Raw genomic sequence first — 20,729 nt, forward strand, 5'->3', positions numbered from 1 at the left:
CATATATCATTCCTTCAACCTCCTGTGTACGATTTACACCATTGTCCAACATTGTATTTACCAAATCGGCAAGCGTTGGCATTAGGGGTGTACATTTTTTTTACATTACCGTTGAACTTTTGTTGAAACTTTTTTTCATTTTTGAATTTTACAATAAAACAATACAATAAAAAATTGAAATAAATATAATTTATATATACCTTGAATACAAATATAATTTATTTACTCATTTATTTTTTTCTATTTTTTATTATTATTCTACACTGTTCACATCGAACAGGTGACTAATTCATTATTATGGCTGAGGGTGGGGAGGATCCCCCATCCACGTCATTGAATGTTTCTGATGCTGACCCACCTCCTGAAGAGCAGGAGGATGAAGCAGACGTTGAGGAGGAAAATTCTGTGTATGAAGTAGAAAGTTCTGAAGATGAGGAAATTGATGAAAAACATGATTTTCGTCTAAAGGAATACCCGGAGGGATTCAAAGGTCCATTCATTGTATACTTTAGACGAAAATCAAAACCTCTTAATGTCATTCGTATCTCAAAAGAACTAACGCAGAAATTTTCCAAAGTTACTGAAATTACTCGGATGGGGCCAGACAAATTACGAGTTGTCGTCTCTTGCAGGACCCAAGCGAATGCAATAACGCACTGTGATCTCTTTGCGATTGAGTATCGCGTATACGTACCCTGTTGCAACGTTGAAATAGACGGTGTAATAAACGAAAAGGGTTTGACTCGAAAAGAGATACTCGATGGTGTCGGTCGCTTCAAGAATTCCTCACTTAAAAGTGTGAAGATTCTTGAATGCGATCGACTGAAGTCTGTGTCACTTAAAAATGACAAACGAGTTCTCAATCGGACAAACTCTTTTCGAGTGACATTTGAGGGTTCCGCTCTTCCAAACTACGTTGCAATAGGTGCACTTCGTTTACCTGTTCGGTTGTTTGTACCCCGAGTAATGAAATGCAACAAATGTATGCAACTCGGTCACACGGCCGCCTATTGTTGCAATAAACAACGTTGCGCAGATTGTGGAGAGAGTCATGATGGGACTTCTTGCGCAAAAGAGCGCAAGTGTCTTCATTGCGACGGGGCCCCCCATGATATTTCTCAATGCCCGGTGTACATACAACGAGGGGAAAAAATCAAGCGTTCCTTAAAGGAACGTTCCAAGCGGACTTATGCAGAAATGCTTAAGAGTTCCGCCTCAACGACTCAGGACAATCCCTACTCCATTCTGCAGAATGACGAGCCTGTTGCAGACGCTCCCAATGCAGGAAGTTCCGGTACATCGCAGGGTGCCATTAGGAAAAGAAAAATTACTTCTTTTCCATCACTCCCCAGAAAGAAGACCGAAACTTCCCGAGTTGGAATGAAACCTCGTATCGAACGTGCTGAGAATAAACCGAAGCAAGTACCTCCTGGTTTAAGCGGTTCTTCTACGCACCAGGGGTCCTCAGCACTGCCCGGAGCAGAGCCCAACACGTCTGTTCCTTTTTCGCGGTCGAGGCAACAGCCACAATCTGGTTTGCTTGCGCTTTCTGACCTGGTGGACAACATTTTAAATGCTCTAAATATAAATGACCCTCTTAAAAGCATAGTATTATGTTTGCTCCCGATTGTGAGAACATTTTTGAAAGAAAAATGTGGTTTTTAGCAGCGTTCATTTCCCTCGATGCCTGATTCAGTGCAAGAGGTCAAGGATTTGACCACTGTAATACAGTGGAATTGCAGAAGCATCATCCCTAAACTAGATCAATTTAAATTTTTAATTCATAGTTCTAACTGTGATGTATTTTCCCTCTGTGAAACATGGCTTTCTTCAGCCGACGAACTGAATTTCCACGATTTCAACATTATTCGCCTCGATCGAAATGACTCGTTTGGTGGCGTACTATTGGGGATCAAAAAATGTCACTCCTTCTATAGAGTCACTCCCCCATCGATGACAGGCATTGAAGTTGTCGCTTGCCAGACACAAATCAATGGCAAAGACCTCTGCATTGCCTCGATATATATTCCTCCAAGAACCATGGTCGGCCGCCATCAGTTTTTTGATTTCATCGCGGCATTGCCGGAGCCGCGGCTAATCTTAGGTGACCTCAACTCCCATGGAACAGCATGGGGTTCACTCTACGATGACAACCGTGCCACTTTGATTTATGATCTGTGTGACAACTTCAAATTGACAGTTTTGAATACTGGGGAAGCAACTAGAATAGCCAACCTTCCTGCACGGGCAAGCATGCTAGACATATCACTTTGCTCTTCTTCGTTATCCCTGGATTGCACGTGGCAGGTAATCCAAGATCCCCACGGTAGTGACCACCTGCCAATAATTTTATCGATCGCCAATGAATCAGGTTCTCGTGAGTCAGTCGATATTGCGTATGACCTCACGAAAAATATTGACTGGAGAAAATTTGCAGAAACAATATCTGAAGCACTTGTTTCAATGCATGAACTTCCTCCACTCGAAGAGTATAACTTTATATCGAGTTTGATTTACGATAGCGCACTTCAAGCTCAAAAGAAACGTGTTCCTGCTACCACTTTCCGACGTCGTCCTCCATCACTTTGGTGGGACAAGGAGTGTTCAAAGGTCTACCTTGAAAAATCATCCGCTTTCAAAAAATTCCGGAAAACTGGACTAGTGGAATGGTTTAGAAAGCACCAAGCTCTAGAAGCCAAACTAAAAGGTCTGATTAAAGCAAAATAGCGTGGATATTGGCGAAAGTTCGTCAATGGATTGTCAAGGGAGACCGCTATGAGCACTCTTTGGAATACGGCTAGGAGAATGCGTGGCTGGAACCATACAAATGAAAGTGAGGAATACTCTGACCGTTGGATTTTCAAATTTGCAAGAAAGGTTTGTCCCGATTCCGTTCCTGCACAAAGCGTCGTACGCGACATTCCGCTCCAATGCGACTATGAGAATTTTTCGATGGTGGAATTCTCAATTGCCCTCCTCTCATGTAACAATTCAGCTCCGGGGTCGGACAAGATTAAATTCAACTTGCTGAAGAATCTTCCCGACTTGGCGAAACAGCGTTTGCTGAACTTGTTCAACAAGTTTCTGGAGCTGAATATTGTCCCACATGACTGGAGGCAAGTGAGAGTGATAGCCATACGAAAACCCAACAAGTCGGCTATCGATCACAACTCGTATAGGCCGATTGCAATGTTATCCTGTATTCGTAAATTGTTAGAGAAAATGATTCTACTTCGTTTGGACAAGTGGGTTGAAGCAAACAATTTGCTGTCAAATACGCAGTTTGGCTTCCGCCGAGGTAAAGGGACAAATGATTGTCTCGCGCTGCTATCTTCTGAAATCCAAATCGCATTTGCTCGCAAAGAACAAATGGCTTCCGTTTTTCTCGATATCAAAGGGGCATTTGATTCAGTTTCCATGGAAATTCTCTCAGAGAAACTTCATAATCGTGGACTTTCACCAATTCTGAATAATTTCCTGTACAATTTACTGTCAGAAAAGCACATGTTTTTCAATCATGGCAGCTTGAAATCTTCTCGATACAGTTTTATGGGCCTACCACAAGGCTCCTGCCTAAGCCCCCTCTTGTACAGTTTTTACGTCAATGATATAGATGATTGTCTAACTAGAGACTGCACGCTGAGACAACTTGCAGACGATGGAGTTATTTCCATCACGGGTACTAATCCCGCCGTTCTGCAAAAATCCTTGCAAGATACCCTGAACAATCTGTTCACGTGGGCTCTCAAGCTGGGTATCGAATTCTCTACGGAGAAAACTGAAATGGTCGTATTTTCTAGAAAGCACGAACCCGCCCAATTCCAGCTTCACCTATCCTGCAAAACGATCAAGCACTCGATGTTTTTCAAATACCTTGGAGTATATTTTGACTCTAAATGTACCTGGGGAATACACATTGCGTATTTGAAACAGAAATGCCAGCAAAGAATCAATTTTCTCCAAACAATAACCGGAACATGGTGGGGTGCCCATCCATTCAGTTATACAAAACAACGATATTATCAGTGTTAGAATATGGCAGTTTTTGCTTCCGATCAGCTGCCAAGATTCATATTCTCAAGCTGGAGAGAATACAATATCGTTGCTTGCGTATAGCAATGGGGTGTTTGCATTCGACACATACGATGAGTCTCGAAGTTTTGGCAGGAGTACCCCCGCTTACTCTTCGGTTCACAGAATTATCCTACAGATTTCTCATCCGTTGCAAGATCATGAATCCATTGGTGATTGATAACTTCGAAAATCTACTCCAACTGACTCCTCAGTCAAGTTTTATGTCTTTATACCATGAGTACCTTACCCACGACGTGCACCCTCCACCAGGCATCACCAACCAAGTTTGCTTCCCATACTTTTGCAATTCCTCTGTCATTTTTGATCTGTTCATGCGACAAAAAATCCATGGAATCCCAGATCATCTACGCTCAGATTCTATTCCGCCGATATTTTCGGCAGAATATGGGGGCATAGTTAGATCTGATAAAATGTTCTTTACTGACGGTTCATTCATAAACGGGTCCACTGGCTTTGGCATCTTCAATGAAAATTCCAGTGCCTCTTTCAAACTCAAAGATCCTTGTTCCGTGTATTTTGCAGAAATGGGTGCGATATACTACGCACTGGGGATCATTGAAACATTGCCCATCGACCACTATTTTATTTTTTCAGACAGTCTCGGCTCAATAGAGGCAATCCGCTCAATGAAGGTTGATAAACGCTCATCTTATTTCCTAACAAGAATAAGACAACTATTGAGTGTTTTGGTCGAAAAATTATTCAAGATTACCTTAGCATGGGTTCCCTCTCATTGCTCGATTCCGGGGAATGAGAAAGCGGACTCGCTAGCTAAGGTGGGCGCTTTAGAAGGCACTCTTTTTGAAAGGCGAATTGCTTATAATGAATTTTTCCACATTCCTCGTCAGTATACGCTCGTAAGTTGGCAGCGTATGTGGAGTGGAGATGAGTTCGGTCGTTGGTTACACACGATTATCCCTAAGGTCTCAACGAGGGCATGGTTCAAGGGATTGAATGTAGGTCTTGATTTCATTCGCGTGATATCTCGGCTTATGTCCAATCACTACAACCTAAACGCGCATCTCTATCGCATTGGGCTCGCAGCAAACAATCTTTGTGATTGTGGCGATGGCTACCACGACATCGAGCATGTTGTCTGGTCGTGTATCCGGTTCCATGCTGCTCGCTCTCAGCTCTCTAGAGCACTAAGAGCACAAGGCAGACAATCGGATATCCCCGTCCGGGATATCTTAGGTAGCCGTGATCCTGATCTTCTGCTTCATCTATACCTGTTCCTCAGAAACGCCGATGTCAACGTTTAATGATGTTTCCTTCGTTGTGTCCCAGTTTCATATCCCTCCTATCCGATTGATAAACTTTTACTTAGTCGCGGCAATACATACACACACTCTTTACAGACACACAGGCCAAAGGTTGTGCAGTCCACTGATCATTCAACAAGAGCCAAAGGTTGTACCGCTCATGACAACTCTACACGAACTGATGATTGCGCCGGCTAGTGACCATTCTATCCTGGATTCCTCGAGTCGAGAAGACGCACCACGCTAGATATGGGGTACAGACTAGGGGGGCGTTGCTGATTAATGGTCAGCTGCATCCCAATAGGAAGTATCCCGTGTCGGGCACACGTACAGAGCATTGGAGACAGCAACATCCCAATTACGAAAACACTTGTAATACTAACCTCGAGCCAACCGTGAGTAATCGGCTATCGAGAATGGTAATATTCCCAACTAATGTTGGAAATCTGACTTTTGATGATGGAATCGTCTCATTCTCATCGCTGAAATGTTGATTGGTGTTATTGGTCTGGTAAATTTATTACACGACCGTTTGCCAATTAACAAGCGCTGAACTGACTGGTTTCTAATGGGATTATCTAGCCAGTATGGATTAATCCTATCAGCATCTATAAATATCGATACACAGTAAGTCTAGAATGTTCCCAACTTACAGCTCGGATTCGACCTGGAATGGAACTCAACACCCCGCAGGGCGGTTCAAATTGGCCCCGGTGACCTCTAGTTGTTTATGGCCGGTCTCACAATTGCTGGGCCAATAAACGCATTATTTTCGTTAATACTTTTGTCTTCAACGTCTTAAACCAGTTGATATTGCTGTCGGATAACAGCAATATTTGCCTTAGCAGACTAAAGCTCGAAACTGAGCTCACACTCACAGAGGCGCAGTTGGGCTTCCGAGAGGGAAACAGGACCGATTGGAAGTGGGAAATAGAGAAGAGGGGCCCCGAAGCCGAAATTGTTGAAATTTGAACAGTTTTCCACAGCAGCCAGAGTTTTGCCATTTCCAAAACTTTACGACATGCCCGTAAAGTGATCAGGTGATGATGGGTACAGAATTCAACGTATAATTAGACGTTTATAAAATCGTAATAAAGGTGTAAAGCTGCGGTTGCGTGCTTCGGTTGAGAGGAGATGGTGTCGTTTTACACACGACTATATGAGGGGGACTGTTAGTATTTTATTGGTCGAACGTGACTGCAAGTTTCTCATTCCTGGTTTTTGGGTATGCGGTGTGACTGATGTGTCAGTAGGCGCGGGCCGTTAATTATGATGGCACTATTGTGAAATTATTGCGGTTGTTCCGTTTTTGGTGGCGTTCTGAGGTGTGCCTCAAAATTTATGATGGCCAATATTATCGAGAGCTCTTTAACCGCAATTTGTAGTTAAAGATTTTATAGAATCAATATATGGTAGCGATAAAATGATTAAGTATCAATATTGATCTTTGAAGGAGTCTTTCTCTTCTCATTATCTCTTCCGAAAATGATTGGAAAATAAAATAATCTAGATCAATATCCATAATTGACTTGCAATATAAGAATTCTTCATGCCACCTGATAGTTATTCCGTGAAAAAAATGGAGTGATACAATAGTATATATTGTTTATTTTTTTTAATTCCGATCAAAATTGAAATAATAGATGTAGATAGCATTACCGCAGTTATATCTATAATCCAACTATTCATTGTAAGTATAACATGAAATACACACGACAAAAAATACAAAAACAAACCGAAAACGAAACTTTTGTACGGTTTTAGAAAGGTGTAACTTAGTTATAAACGAATGGATGAGAATTAGATTACCTATAATTTATAAAAATTTGACATTTAACATTTACATTCAAAAAATAACATGTAGTCAAAAAAATCCCGTTAGCCTAAACAATAAGTTTTCATATTAATCCTAAAACATTCTCGTAGCTTAAAACAACAGAGATATTTCAATTGAATAAAAAGTTACCCTTCCGTATTTGATTATGAATATTTCAATCGACATCATGATTTCAATACGAAATACAATTCAAGATTTGGCTTCGATTTCAAGCCTGTTACAGTAGTGTAGCATTGCGACTTCTTTCACCAAAATATTCAATTTTGTATCATATTTGAGATCTTCCATAAACGTACACTCTAATTGTATGCTCTTTAGAATGCGAATACTTGCAAAAAAGGTTGTGAAAAACCGCCCTGAATAACCCGGCGAAATGATTAGTGGCCGCAAAAAAACGGAACCACACGTGAGAGCCTTCCCTCGCCTTCCCTCGCATCCGACGGAATAAAAGAGCATAAATATTGCCACCTACACAGTTGATTGGACATGACAGATTACACATGAGAGATTTAAAATATCTCCATACTCACGAAAACCGCATTCAAATGTCAAATAATGTGTCAATTTATTTTTTTCCCTCATATATTTTAATTTTCGCCTTCCTTTCCCGGCATTGCAACATCGCTCTTAAATCAGCCACTTCTGCCGGTGGCCAACCAAAGGCACCAATGCACAGGTATCACACATAGTCCAAAGGATTGTGTGCATATATCTCGGCCTCTCTCTCCCTCATTCATTCCCTGGCCCACAACCAACCAACTTTTTTCCTCTGCTTAATTCTGTGGCTTCGCACAGGACGCGTCCCGTTGCGCTCGGCGACCCATCTCGTGCTGGTTCTGCCTGGCCAAAGTGCTGATTTCGTTTTGAGGTTTTAATATCAAACCGAAGCGGGACGCTGCGTACCTCGAAAGCGAACTGCAGAGCGAGTCGAACCAACATTAAGCGGACAAATAAGTGACACGGAAGAATTTAAAGCTCACTAGCACCCAAAAATTCCACGGAACCCACCGTCGGGTCGGGTTCCTCTCCTATCGATGCCCAGCATCCCCTCGGGGTGGTGGAAGCATGCCGAGATTCTCGAAAAAAATTGTTTTTTCTCTGGTCGAACCATTTACGGGGATTGTGTGTTTGCAGTGGTTTTTATTGCTACCCTATATTTCCTCCATTAGGACCCGAATGGTTCGATACTGATCTAGGAAGAGGCAAAAATTTATGAATTTATGGGCTCCCTGCAAACGGTACAATTCTGCCTTGCATTTATGGTTCGAACGATTAGTGCGAGGTTGTATGCATATTTGAGACTTTATGATTGCTAAATCGGTGCCTTTTCGAGGGAAAAAAAGTGTTTGATGAGCAATCTCGGAACGATTGTAAACCTTGGGTGACCGAGCGGTTATGATTTTTAGTAGCTATTGATGGGTTTATTTGTTGAATTTCACCCTGGTTAATCATTTATAAATCTTTACGATGATCGAACGACAATGATACAATAATTTGAAGCGAACATCGATTTCCCCTTGTTTTTTTTTATGCCATATGTCTCAAAATTGCATGGAACGTTGAGATCTAATGTCATCTCGATTTTTTTTTGTCAAAAATCACTTAATTTTTTTTTTGAATACGAAACGAAAAGTATGGTTTTGGGTGCCAATAAAAATAGTTATTTAGATTTTTCATTCGGAACTTGCTACGAAATGTTGATTATCACGATAATATACTCTCTCATTGGACTTGATTTGCTGGTGTCGCAGACGTTAAAATTGGAGTTTTTTGAAAACCGAAAAATCATCGGAAATAGGGGTTTTTAATTTATTTATTTTTTTGGTGTCAAATGTATTAAAATTACATGACACGTTGAGATCTACAGTTATCTAGTTTTTTTTTTGTAAAAAATCGATTTTTCAGGCGGAATAACGACCAAGTGCCAAAAAACATTTTTTTGACAAAAAAAAACTCGAGATAACTGTAAATCTCGACGAGTAATGCAATTTAAAGACATTTGGCATAATTTTTTTTTTGAATACCTCGATTTTCGGTGATTTTTCGTTTTTCAAAAAAACTCAAATTTAAACGTCTATGGCATGAGTAAATGAAGCCCAATGAGCTAATATTTCGCATAGGGTATATTATCGTGCAAATCAACACTCCGTAGCAAGTTCTGAATGAAAAATCGAGATAACTATTTTTATTGGTACCCAAAACCATACTTTTCGTTCCGACAAAAAACAAAAATTAAGTCCCAGAGTGCCGATTTTTGACAAAAAAAAAATAATTCGAGATGACACTAGATCTCGACGTTTCTTGCAATTTTAAGACATTTGGCAAAATAAATTTTTATTTGATTTGTCCGTGGTTCATATCACAGCGTCACCTTTACTTATTCAGAATCTGTTCAATTCTATTTCATATAACCAGAGGGACTACTGGAATCTATAATCTAGAAATCTAGAAATTAATATAGAATCGTGTACGCCGTGGCATAACTATTTTTTGTACCTCCACATTTCACCATTCCCTTAAGGGCAATTTCAACGTTGGATTTCGTATAAAAAAAGTAAGAGTATTGAAGATATAAACATTAGAAATGATTGAAATCGGCTCAGTTTTGACAGGAATACTGCCGTTCTACGCATAGTTGTCCCATGTTCCGAAATCAGCAACTGAGAACCTATACAATAAAACAATCTGGTTTCATGGCTTGAAGCAGTCTCTGACTGCATACCATAATCTTATTTGGCTGATCGTTGAAAATATATTTATGCCTTTAATCTGGCTTTTGCAACATAAGCGTAATCTGATGAAAGTAGAATGCAGGTTAACCCTTCTTTGCATAATGGTGGGAATTTTCATCATAACATTGAATGCCCAATAATTACATAAAAGAACAAGTTCGTTTCAAGCTGATCATATCTGGAAATTGAATTATTTCATCAATGAAGTAAAAAATATACAAAGAAAGGTTAAGAAATTCTTGATTGTTTACTATTATTAGTTTCTTATTATTATTTCTAACTAAACACCGACCAAATGATTAATATATTAGGAGAATTATCAAGATAGGATTGTATTGGTCAACTGTGGACGATAGAACTCTATTTTTGCAACTGTTTGGTCTCGGGGTCTTCGTAGCTACTAAGCGAACGATCATGAGCTCATAACTCAGCCCTCTCAACTGGCCATCTTTGCATGTTATTCTAGCTACCACGTCCACGCCTCAATCATCATGCCACGGTAATCCCAGTCCCTTACCGCTCACATTACGGTCTGCTGCATCGGTAATTAGTACTATTAATAACACAAAAATGGAAGCCTCATATCAACAGTCCCGCTGTGTATGGTTCAACTGTGAAAAGTCGAACAATAGGAACATTTTCACACCGAAAAAAGGCGACATGTGTATCGAAAGAATAGGAAAACTTTTACGCTCAAATGGCTACTGTGTAGTAGATAAAAATGTGTATCGATAAGATAGGAATACTCTTACGCCTGTTACTCTGTTGGAAGATATAGCTTTTATATTAATTTTTCTGAGTGATGGCTTTACGTTTTCCTCCGAGACATTGACGTAGGACTCAGCAGTCTTCTTTACATCGATCTTGACGAGATTGTCCACCCTATTCCAAGAAAAACAACCCCTCACAAGAAACGATTCTCCACCGTGTTTAACTGTTGCTTGAGTAGGCTGGATAGCTCAGACTTCAGACTGTCATTTCTTTGTGTGTCAGAGGATTTTCTTCATTTCAAAATAAATTATGCAAAATGCATACTCTAGTTGCAAATCATGACTATGTACCAAAATTGTATAAAAATGTCAAAATAATGATAATCTTACACAGTTGCATGTTAACCCTTTGCGGTCTTAAAGGGTGAACACGAAATTATTGCGACACATTCAACAGGACATAACTTTTTTACCATTGGGTAAACATCAACCAAATTTTGCACACTTTCTCATTGATGTGTATTGTCTACATGCTGTCAAACTCGAAGTCGTGTTTTCCGATTCAACGAAAATTGAGGTGAACCAACGCGAGTCGAGAGAACAAATTCTTTCCAAACACCTGGAATTTTCTGACCTGTCGCACCGGCAGTTGGGAAAAATGTTGAACATTCACCATTCAACCGTCTCCAGAGTGTTGAAGCGGTTCCAGGAGCGGTTGACGTTGGAACACCGCAAAGGAGCTGGAAGAAAACCGGGACCGGAGAACAAAAAGACGGAGGGAAAGGTGAAGCGGATGATTAAAGCAAATCCCAACGTCTCAAGCCGTGATTTGGCTAAAAAGATCGGCATGTCGCAGATCTACGTCCAGATTGAAAGAAGAGAGCTGGACTGCATACATACAAGGTACAGAACTTCCCAAACCGTGATGAGCGGCAACAATCGACGGCTAAAACTCGGGCACGGAAGCTCTACGAGAAGATGCTGACAAAATATGGCTGCTGTGTAATGGACGACGAAACGTATATACAGGGTTTTCCATTTCGGGCTTCCGAAAGCATACAGCCCTGCGCTGACAACCGTTTGACATAGCTGTTAACCAAAGCATCCGATCGTTAGTTGAATGTCTGCCATTTTACAATATGGATCGTTTTAGCATCGCACAACGTGTTAATTTTGTTAAATTATACATTAAAAATGATGAAAAACCGGAAAATGTTTTTCCAGCATTACGGACGGATTTTGGTCGTCATGGACGGCCTACAGAGCACACAATCGCTAATGTAGTGCGTAAATTCGAACAAACTGGATCCGTAGCGGATATTGTGAAACCTGTGCATCATCGTAATGTGCGTTCGGCCGAAAATATTGCTGCTGTTGCTGCCAGTGTGGAGGATGACCCGAATGTTTCGATTCCACGGCGTGCTCAGCAATTGGGCTTGTCAAACACATCATTGTGGCGAATTTTGCATTTGGACTTGCAGCTACATCCATACAAAGTCCAACTGGTACAAAAATTAAAGCGTGGTGACCATGGAATGCGTCGGGCATACGTCGATTGGGTGAACGAACAACAGCAGCAAAATGCTGAATTTTCGCATCAAATTTTCTTCAGCGATGAGGCACATTTCGAGCTCGGTGGCTATGTGAACACCCAAAATTTCCGTATATGGGGCTCAGAAAATCCACACGTGATTGTTGAGAGGCCATTGCATCCGCCAAAAGTCACTGTTTGGTGCGCATTATGGTCTGGTGGAGTCATCGGGCCGTATTTCTTTGAAAATGAGGACGGCGAGACGGTAACTGTGAATGGTGAGCGCTATGGCCGCATGTTAACCGATTTTTTTTGCCACAAATTGAAGATATGAATACGGATGACATGTGGTTTCAGCAGGACGGCGCCACGTGCCACACAACACGACCGAACATGGCCATATTGCGAACGAAATTTGAGGGACGCATAATTTCGCGTTTTGGTGATGCCAATTGGCCGTCCAGATCATGCGATTTGAACCCGCTAGACTTTTTTTTGTGGGGTTATGCGAAAGACCGTGTTTATGCCAACTCTCCGCAAACTCTTGAACATTTGAAAGACAACATTCGTGAAGTTATGACCGAGATACCGCCCCATATGTGCCGAAAAGTCATCGAAAATTATCTGTTCCGGATCAAGGTGTGCGAGGAAGCCCTAGGTGGACATTTGAATATTGTTGTATTTCACACATAATGGCATAAACCAAACTTTAATTTGAAATAAAAGTTTCATCGAAATTCGAATTCTAAGTGTGTTTTATTTCAATTTGCTTTCGGAATTTAAAGTTGGAAAACCCTGTAAAAGCCGATTTTAAGCAAATTCCGGGGTTGGAGTTTTTCACCGGCAAGAGCAAGTTCGAGGTGGACGACAAATTTAAGAAGAAGAAAATGTCGAAGCTCGCCTCCAAATATCTCGTTTGGCAGGCCATCTGCTCTTGCGGACTGAGGAGTAAGCCTTTCGTGACAAAGGGCACAGTAAATAGCGAGATCTACAAATCTGAGTGCCTCGAGAAGCGCCTTTTGTCGTTCTTGCAGCAGCACGACGAAGCTCCGCTATTTTGGCCAGATTTGGCATCATGCCACTATTCTAAAAGTGTCCTGGAGTGGTATGAGGCCAATTCTGTCCATTTTGTTCCAAAGGACATGAACCCGCCAAACTATCCGGAGCTGCGCCCGGTGGAGCAGTACTGGGCAATAATGAAGCGGGAACTTCGGAAGAGCAAGAAGACAGTCAAAGATGAGAAGCACATGTTAAGAAAATGGAAAAAAAAAACTGAGAAACTGGTACCGGATGGCGAAAATGCGTTCAATTTTACACTCAAGGCTCCATCGATTAACTTTTCTTTTGATTTTTGAAGTAAATATATGTATAAAACTACCCTAAAATTTTGGTTTGATTCTAAACATTATAAGAAAATTGGCATGACATTTTCGGTGTCGCAATAATTTCGTGTTCGCCCTTTATTCAATTTGTACATGGGTGCCATACTGGTCGGAATTATTTTTACTCTAAAGAGCAGTAATGCATAATTTGTATGATAGTGAAAGATAAACAAGATTTTTTCAATTCGTTGTGAACTTTAGATGTGTATCTGTTGAATAATGTGTTTTAACATGCTGTTTTTATATAAAAAAATATATTCTAAAATTCTCGTTCGTGTGCCATCTTTCGCAACAGTCCCTCAAAATAAGGTCCTGGTTTTTGACTAAAGTTCTGCACCGTATAAAAGGTATGGTGGCTGAGAACAGACATACGAACGCGAAGATTTAATTTTTCTCTTGCATTACTTTTTCCAAAAATTTACACTTTCGCGAAGAATTGAAATTTGAGCAATTTAAAAAAAAATTATACATTACGTGTCACTTCTTTACAAAATCAACAACAAATTTCGCACGAATTATAAGAAGTTTATAATTCGTAGACCATCCTTAGTTTCCAATCAATCCAAACAACGTATTCGGCCAAGCTACGGCATGTGGAAATTTGAATCTCGCCCCACGCAGAGGTAGCTGCTCGTTTAAGCTCAATAAAACTCGCATACTGCCTATTCTTCGGCAGTTCTATTCTTCATGCGACTAATCTACACATGTTTTCGATCGGGATGAGAACTGGTAAAAAAGCATGGGAGTCCAGAATCGAAGCCCCAGTCCTATGAACTAAAAAAAACGTAAAGGACTTCCGACTTAAATGAATGATGCTTTAACACAGTGGTTTCGATGCGAAAACGGCAGAAAATTAGTCAAGAATACTTCCTTGAACTCCGATTGACATTCTTGGTTTTAAAGAGGCTTTAAACTTTTCAGTTCATTCGCCTCTAAATCCTTGAACTCCTAATTTCGTATTCGCGTGAGTGGAAAAAAGTCCCTTCTGACAAATAAAATCTAACATTAAATAAATTTGAAATGGGATAAGAGTGCAATCGAGGTGTTTACTTGGTAATTTTTAATTTAAAAAAATATTCAGGAATGTCCACGTGGACAACAGGCGGAGGGGGTCTGGTCAATGTCCACGCTTGTCCACGAAAGGGAAGGGGGGAGTCTGAAATAGTGTTTTTTGTCACCACGTGGTATGTAGACAGCCCCTAAGCTTATCTAGACTGGCAATATTAACAGAAAGAGCTTCTGTTGAGAAGAGCGCAAAACGGAGATAAGTGTGTGTATATTTAGTTGCTTCAAGCCAGCGATATATGGATATTGAACGGATATGAACTGACGCTATGGTGGAGCAGGTGTTTAAGTTGTGCACCAAAAAATATTTGGGGAATACCAAGTTATTCAATAAGTTATATTAAGTTATAAATTTATTTGGACTCGCGTGCCATTCGCAAAACTGCTTTCAACTAGTATTGCATTTGCGCTAATCTTGATCATAATGAAGCAGTGCTACTATTTCCGTGGTTTTTGACATTAGCAGATAGAGTTTATTTCGTTTATTTAGTCACCAAGAATGTTAATGCCGTTCTGGAATTTTGTATGTGATTTGGTTTCGCTTGCCAGTAGCAAAACTTTCTCCGCTAAGGTGACAGCTGCGCTTATCTAGAGCATGTCTGCTCGCTTATCTGCGAGCACAAAGATGAATCATCAAACAATTATCGTCAAATGATTTTCTACAATAAAAAAAACATTTCAGGGCAACCAAACCGGTAGAATGGTTATTTTAAAATTTTTGTAGCATTATAAAATAATATCCGCAGTTATAAACAAGCGACTAGAATTAAACTACAGCGTAGTTCTACGTCAACAATGCGGTCGTAGCTTGAACACAACCTCCCATATTTTTTTGTAATAATACCATTACACGACCTTTTTGAAGAGTAACTAAGAGATGTGGAAAATTATTGAATGCCACTAAGATTACACAGCTTCAAACTTTGAAATCATAATTATGTTACTTAAACCGGACTGAATGAACACCGACCAGTTAGCCTAGAGCCGATGACAGTAGCGTTTTGCTGGCTTTAAACGTTTTCTCAAATCCGCACACGAAACATACTTACTGCCATCAAGCAGAGTGGAACATTTCGCGCATCCAAACAAGCATACAAACCTCCAAGATGGTAACAAAACCCAACATAACACATTCACGTAACATTCATGTTTCGATTTGGTCGCTGTTCGCTCCCACAATCAGGTTGAAATCCTTACGGAAATAAAATATTCGGTCAAACCAGATCGGTACCTCAACACGCGGTGGCGAACTCGGCCGATTCTGGCTCAGACCGCTCGTCTCCGTGCGTTTCTGGGTGGCCGGCAAATATCAAAGAAAAAATCCAAAATCCAAAGGCCGATCTATTCATCTTCCCGGCCGGTCCACTTTCCCGCTGCTTCCCCACGTGTTCGTGAAGGGAAGTGCTCTCGGGCCAATTGTTATTGTTGTTATTATGTTGGGTGTTTTGTATTGTGTGAGGCTCGGGTTGATGATTATGAGATGAGAGTAGTGTTGGGAGATATCGTTCGGCGTTCGGATGAGACCCGGTGGAACCTATTAGGGTACCGTAAGAGGAGGTGTTTTCGAGGCGATGCTCATTTTGGTGGCTATAAAATATATTTATAAATAACCGACTCCGCCGAAGGACCGTGCGAGCCGGCCGACCAAGGTTCCACCCCAGCAGCGGAGGAAGGTGTGAGACGATGGCCGAGAATCAAAACTGGGTTTGATGATGGAGAGTCATCGGGTTTTGTTACTTCTGTCTCTCATTGTTCGCTTCGGCCAGCATTGTTATCGGGATTTCGCTTAAATATTTTTGAATACGGATAGCGTAGTAATGATTGACTGTTCAACGTTGGATGGAGAGGGAGAGGGCACGTTTCAAGATGATACAACAATGAGAAGCAATATAACCAATTTAGTTCGAAATTAAAATCATTCTAGAACGTAATTCAGAACTTTCTTCGTTTGAACAAAAATAAAGATACTCTAGATGTTGTTGAAAAAATATTAAACAAAACAAACGTCTCTTGACTATTCGGAGATAACACATTGGTCATTCGAAAAAGTATTCATGTATTTCTTTTCATAATTCCGCATATTGCTGAGTTGAAAAATTATTTGGACAAGGCAAAACTGGCGGCCAATCGAAAGGTCCATTTCCCGAAATAACACGTTCACCAAACTCAGTGCCGTCTTGTTGAAATCACATATCATTGATGTGAGGATCTTCCAATTCTGATCAAAAATAGCCTTCCAACATCTCGCGATAGCGCTCTCCATTGACGGTAACATGACGGTCGTTCTCATCGAGGAAGAAATACGGCCCAATGACTCCTCCGGCATGAAAACTACACCAGACAGTAATTATTTGCGGATGCAATGGATGCATCGGAGAAGTTTCGGCACTTGATATGGTTAAATGGCTTTAGTTCTCGAGTCAATTTGATCTCGTAAGGATCTTGTAAAGCTGTAGCCCAATATATTTTTCCATAATGCGCCACAATGAGGTTTAGGAGATGTCCGATTCTCGAGAACGCCGTGTAATCGACTGATTTGGGTCATTTCGGGTGGATTCACCCGCGGATGCCAATTTTTCGTGAGGTGGTACTTCTCGTTGGCACGGGTTGGCATCCTACAGCGAAAATATAGACTGAAATTTGATCACTAAACTATCTATGCACAGCCTGCCGGCTGGGATGATTGTTACGGCCGAAGATTGGAGTAAGCGTTAGCTCCGAGTTTCGGCAGTTATTTTTAATACAGTCAACTCTCCCTAACTCGATGTTCTGTATCTCGATATTTTCCCTGACTCGATGGATTTCATGGCACCTTCGATTTTACAAGCATTCTTCTCTCCATAACACGATACCTCCCTAACTCGATGCCTCTCTTACTCGATGTGTTTTGATTCATTTTTCCATGGATTTTCACCTCCCTAACTCGATTGATTTTCGCGTACATGTTTTTGTGCGTTATTACCTCAGATTTCAATTGCCCTTGAAAGTGAAGACGGAGTGTTCGTGTCATCAAACAATTTCTTTTCAAGTATGGAAAACCACGAGAAACCTTTCAAGCGAACAATCAAAACGCTAACCATTGCGCAAGGTTTGAGCATCATCGAGCAGGTCGAAAAATATGGACGGAAGGGGTCTGAAGCCGCAAATAATTTCAGTATTGCACAAAGTGCGGTATCAACACTACTCAAACTAATGTAAAAATGGAATCGGAATGGAAAATTGTATCTAGACCAAAAGCATATAAGGTTGGTCAGAATCGAGAAGCTGGAGCGGTCAATGAATTTTTGTCTTGTCAAGCTAGACAGAATAATTTACCCCTCTTCTATTCTTCGGGATATGGCTTGAGAATTTGTCCAGAAACTGGGAATTCCTAACTACAAAGCACAACCAACATGGACGGGAGTGATATTCCGCTGGCATAATTAATGCGTCGTGAGCTTGCTGATGTCGACGGTACAATACCGTTCGATTGCTCAATGTCTTTTAATAATTAGTGCAAAAAGGACCAAAACGTGATTTGCTGTGATCTGATGCCAGATACCGATATACTGGAAAGTGTTGAAAAACCTGAGAAAAACGCTGAAGATAGTAGTTCTATTGAGATGTTAATTCGAACGTTTAATCAAACCTGAAGAATATGTCCGGAATATTGAAACCAACTGAAAATGTTCCTGTGAAACTATTCGAACATTTCTTTGTGATTGAACAGTTCCTGCGTGATCGTTACAATTCAGTTTGAGTAACATACTTAATCAATATTTTCTTTGTTAACCTAGTGCCTCATGCAAGTTGGACTCGATTATATACAAACTCGATTATATATGATTCGATTATGTAAAATTTAGGACTCGATTGTATACAGTTTGAAAAAAAAAAGTTTTTTTATAATTCAAATATGAATAATTTCAAGAAAAAAAAATAACCTTTCAGCATTAAGGTGAAATTTAAGTGGCTTTTATAAGTACAGTGGGTTAAAAATCGCGATTTTTGAAGATTTTGATTGAATCTTCATCAGGAATTGTTTATATCGATATTGCAGTGAAATTAAGAGAGATAGAAGTTGGGCGTCAAAGAACAAATTGTAGAGAGGTTAGAGAGCTTTAATTTAATTGATAGAAACAATCAAGTTTAGTATGAATTTTTAGGATAAAACTAATAATTACAAATAAAAAAAACTTTTAAATTTTCCACTTCAAAAATGTATAATCCACTAATTTAGATGTTCCACTACTATATCCTGTACTAAGTTTTCTCATCTTTCAAATGAAAGCAACAAAATCGGATTACGTAACATACTTTTCAATATAGAGTCAGTTTGAGCCAACAGAATCCGAAACAAAGAAAAAGTTCTATAAGTCTGTCATCGTTGAAATTCTAACATATGCGTAGAAGGATTTTTTTCGTGAAATATAACCGTCTATCACCTCCTGAAGGATTCTGGAAAAAATATTTTTTTTATATGAGAAAGGTGTTTTTCACTTTAAGGGAATGAATCAAAAATTCAAATTCATACCATAATTGGGACACTTACCCTAATATATGACAATTTGAGACATAAAAAAAATTAGGAAAAAATTTTCTGTATCTTGATACCTCCCTAACTCGATGGTCCCTTTGGATATCGAGTTAGGGAGAGTTGACTGTAGTTATAAGGCGTTGCACGTTCGTGTACTTCAGCATGATGAAAATGGTGATTTTGATCAACGGTTTTACATTGACAGATCAGTAAAATGTTTTGAGGGTTCGTTCACACGAAGATACAGAACCCTTGGATGACCCTTTACATTTTTGTCTTGCATTTTGAATATAAAAGAAGAATTTTTATTCATACGCTTAATGTCAGAAAATACCTTTCTCGCATGAAAACTCAGAATTCTTTCAGGAAGTGATGGAGGATCTTTTTTGTAGAAAAAAAAACCTTCTACTCATATGTTCGATTTTTGACAAATTTATTGAGCTCTTTCTCTGTTTCTGGCTCTGTTTGCCTCTAACTGGCTCTACTTCAACAAGTATGTTACGTGGGACTCTTCTGTTGCTGCCATTCAAAAGATGAGAACATTAAGTACCGGATATAGTTGTGAAACATCTACAATAGTGGTTTTAATCAATATGTTGCAAATGATAAAATTAAAAGTTACTGGTTTCTAGGATGTTATAATCAATTTCATTTCAAAAATGCATAATACACTTGCAAAGCAAAACTATTGTCATACCTTTTCAGTGTTAAAGTGAAAGAAAGCGTTCTTGCGTTCGTTTACAGTGAAGTCAATAAAATTCAGGTTACGAATCCTTCTAAAATTATTAAATATCATCTCAATCGCAAGTTCGGCTCCTTCAAACCTATGTAACTGAGCCTGTAAAAATAAACGATTTAAATAAAAAAAAATCTCAATCGCAAATATTTGGAAAACTTCTGTACAATTGAACATATGCTTCGTTTCCATCAAATTAGTGGGATCAATTATCGTAAAGTTGATAATCAAAAGATCTTTGAAGTTGAAACGTTTTAGAACTTGATTAGAGAGTGTAATGTTTAAAATGTCGCAGTAGGTTTGTGTCCGAGACACGACCGCATAGTTGACGTAGGATTCCGTTAGGCTATCTGTTGATTTTGGATATGTTTGAAGAATCACATCATCAAACTCATTGATAATGATTTGGTGGCCTCCTGAAAAGGGCCATTTTGTTTGGTTGTTGGGTATTGTTTGTTCACTCCACCAGTGTTTACCGAGTGATGATGACAGAAGGATGGTGAACAGTCGTTGGATGGTGCGTATCAGATAAAAGATACTGAAGTGGAACGAGATATGATGAAAACCACCCTCTGTGATCCTAGATGAGATGCCTCCTGTGTTATGTATGGATGAAATAAAGAAAAAAAAATCACCAATGTAATATAAGATAATTACCAATACCAAACACAATCATCAATTTTTCTCATCAGTAAAACCATATTACTTTAATATAAAGAAAACATATTTGAAATGGAAAAGGTAATTTGCTTTTATAATTTTTACTTTGTGGGTGTTTATTCAACCAAATGCAAATTTTAATTGCACAAACAACACCTAATACTATATGTAGAGCAATCACTTTTTCTAATATTTCTTCACTT

The sequence above is a fragment of the Toxorhynchites rutilus genome, chromosome 2 (assembly GCF_029784135.1).
Source record: "Toxorhynchites rutilus septentrionalis strain SRP chromosome 2, ASM2978413v1, whole genome shotgun sequence".
Classification (NCBI taxonomy): domain Eukaryota; kingdom Metazoa; phylum Arthropoda; class Insecta; order Diptera; family Culicidae; genus Toxorhynchites; species Toxorhynchites rutilus.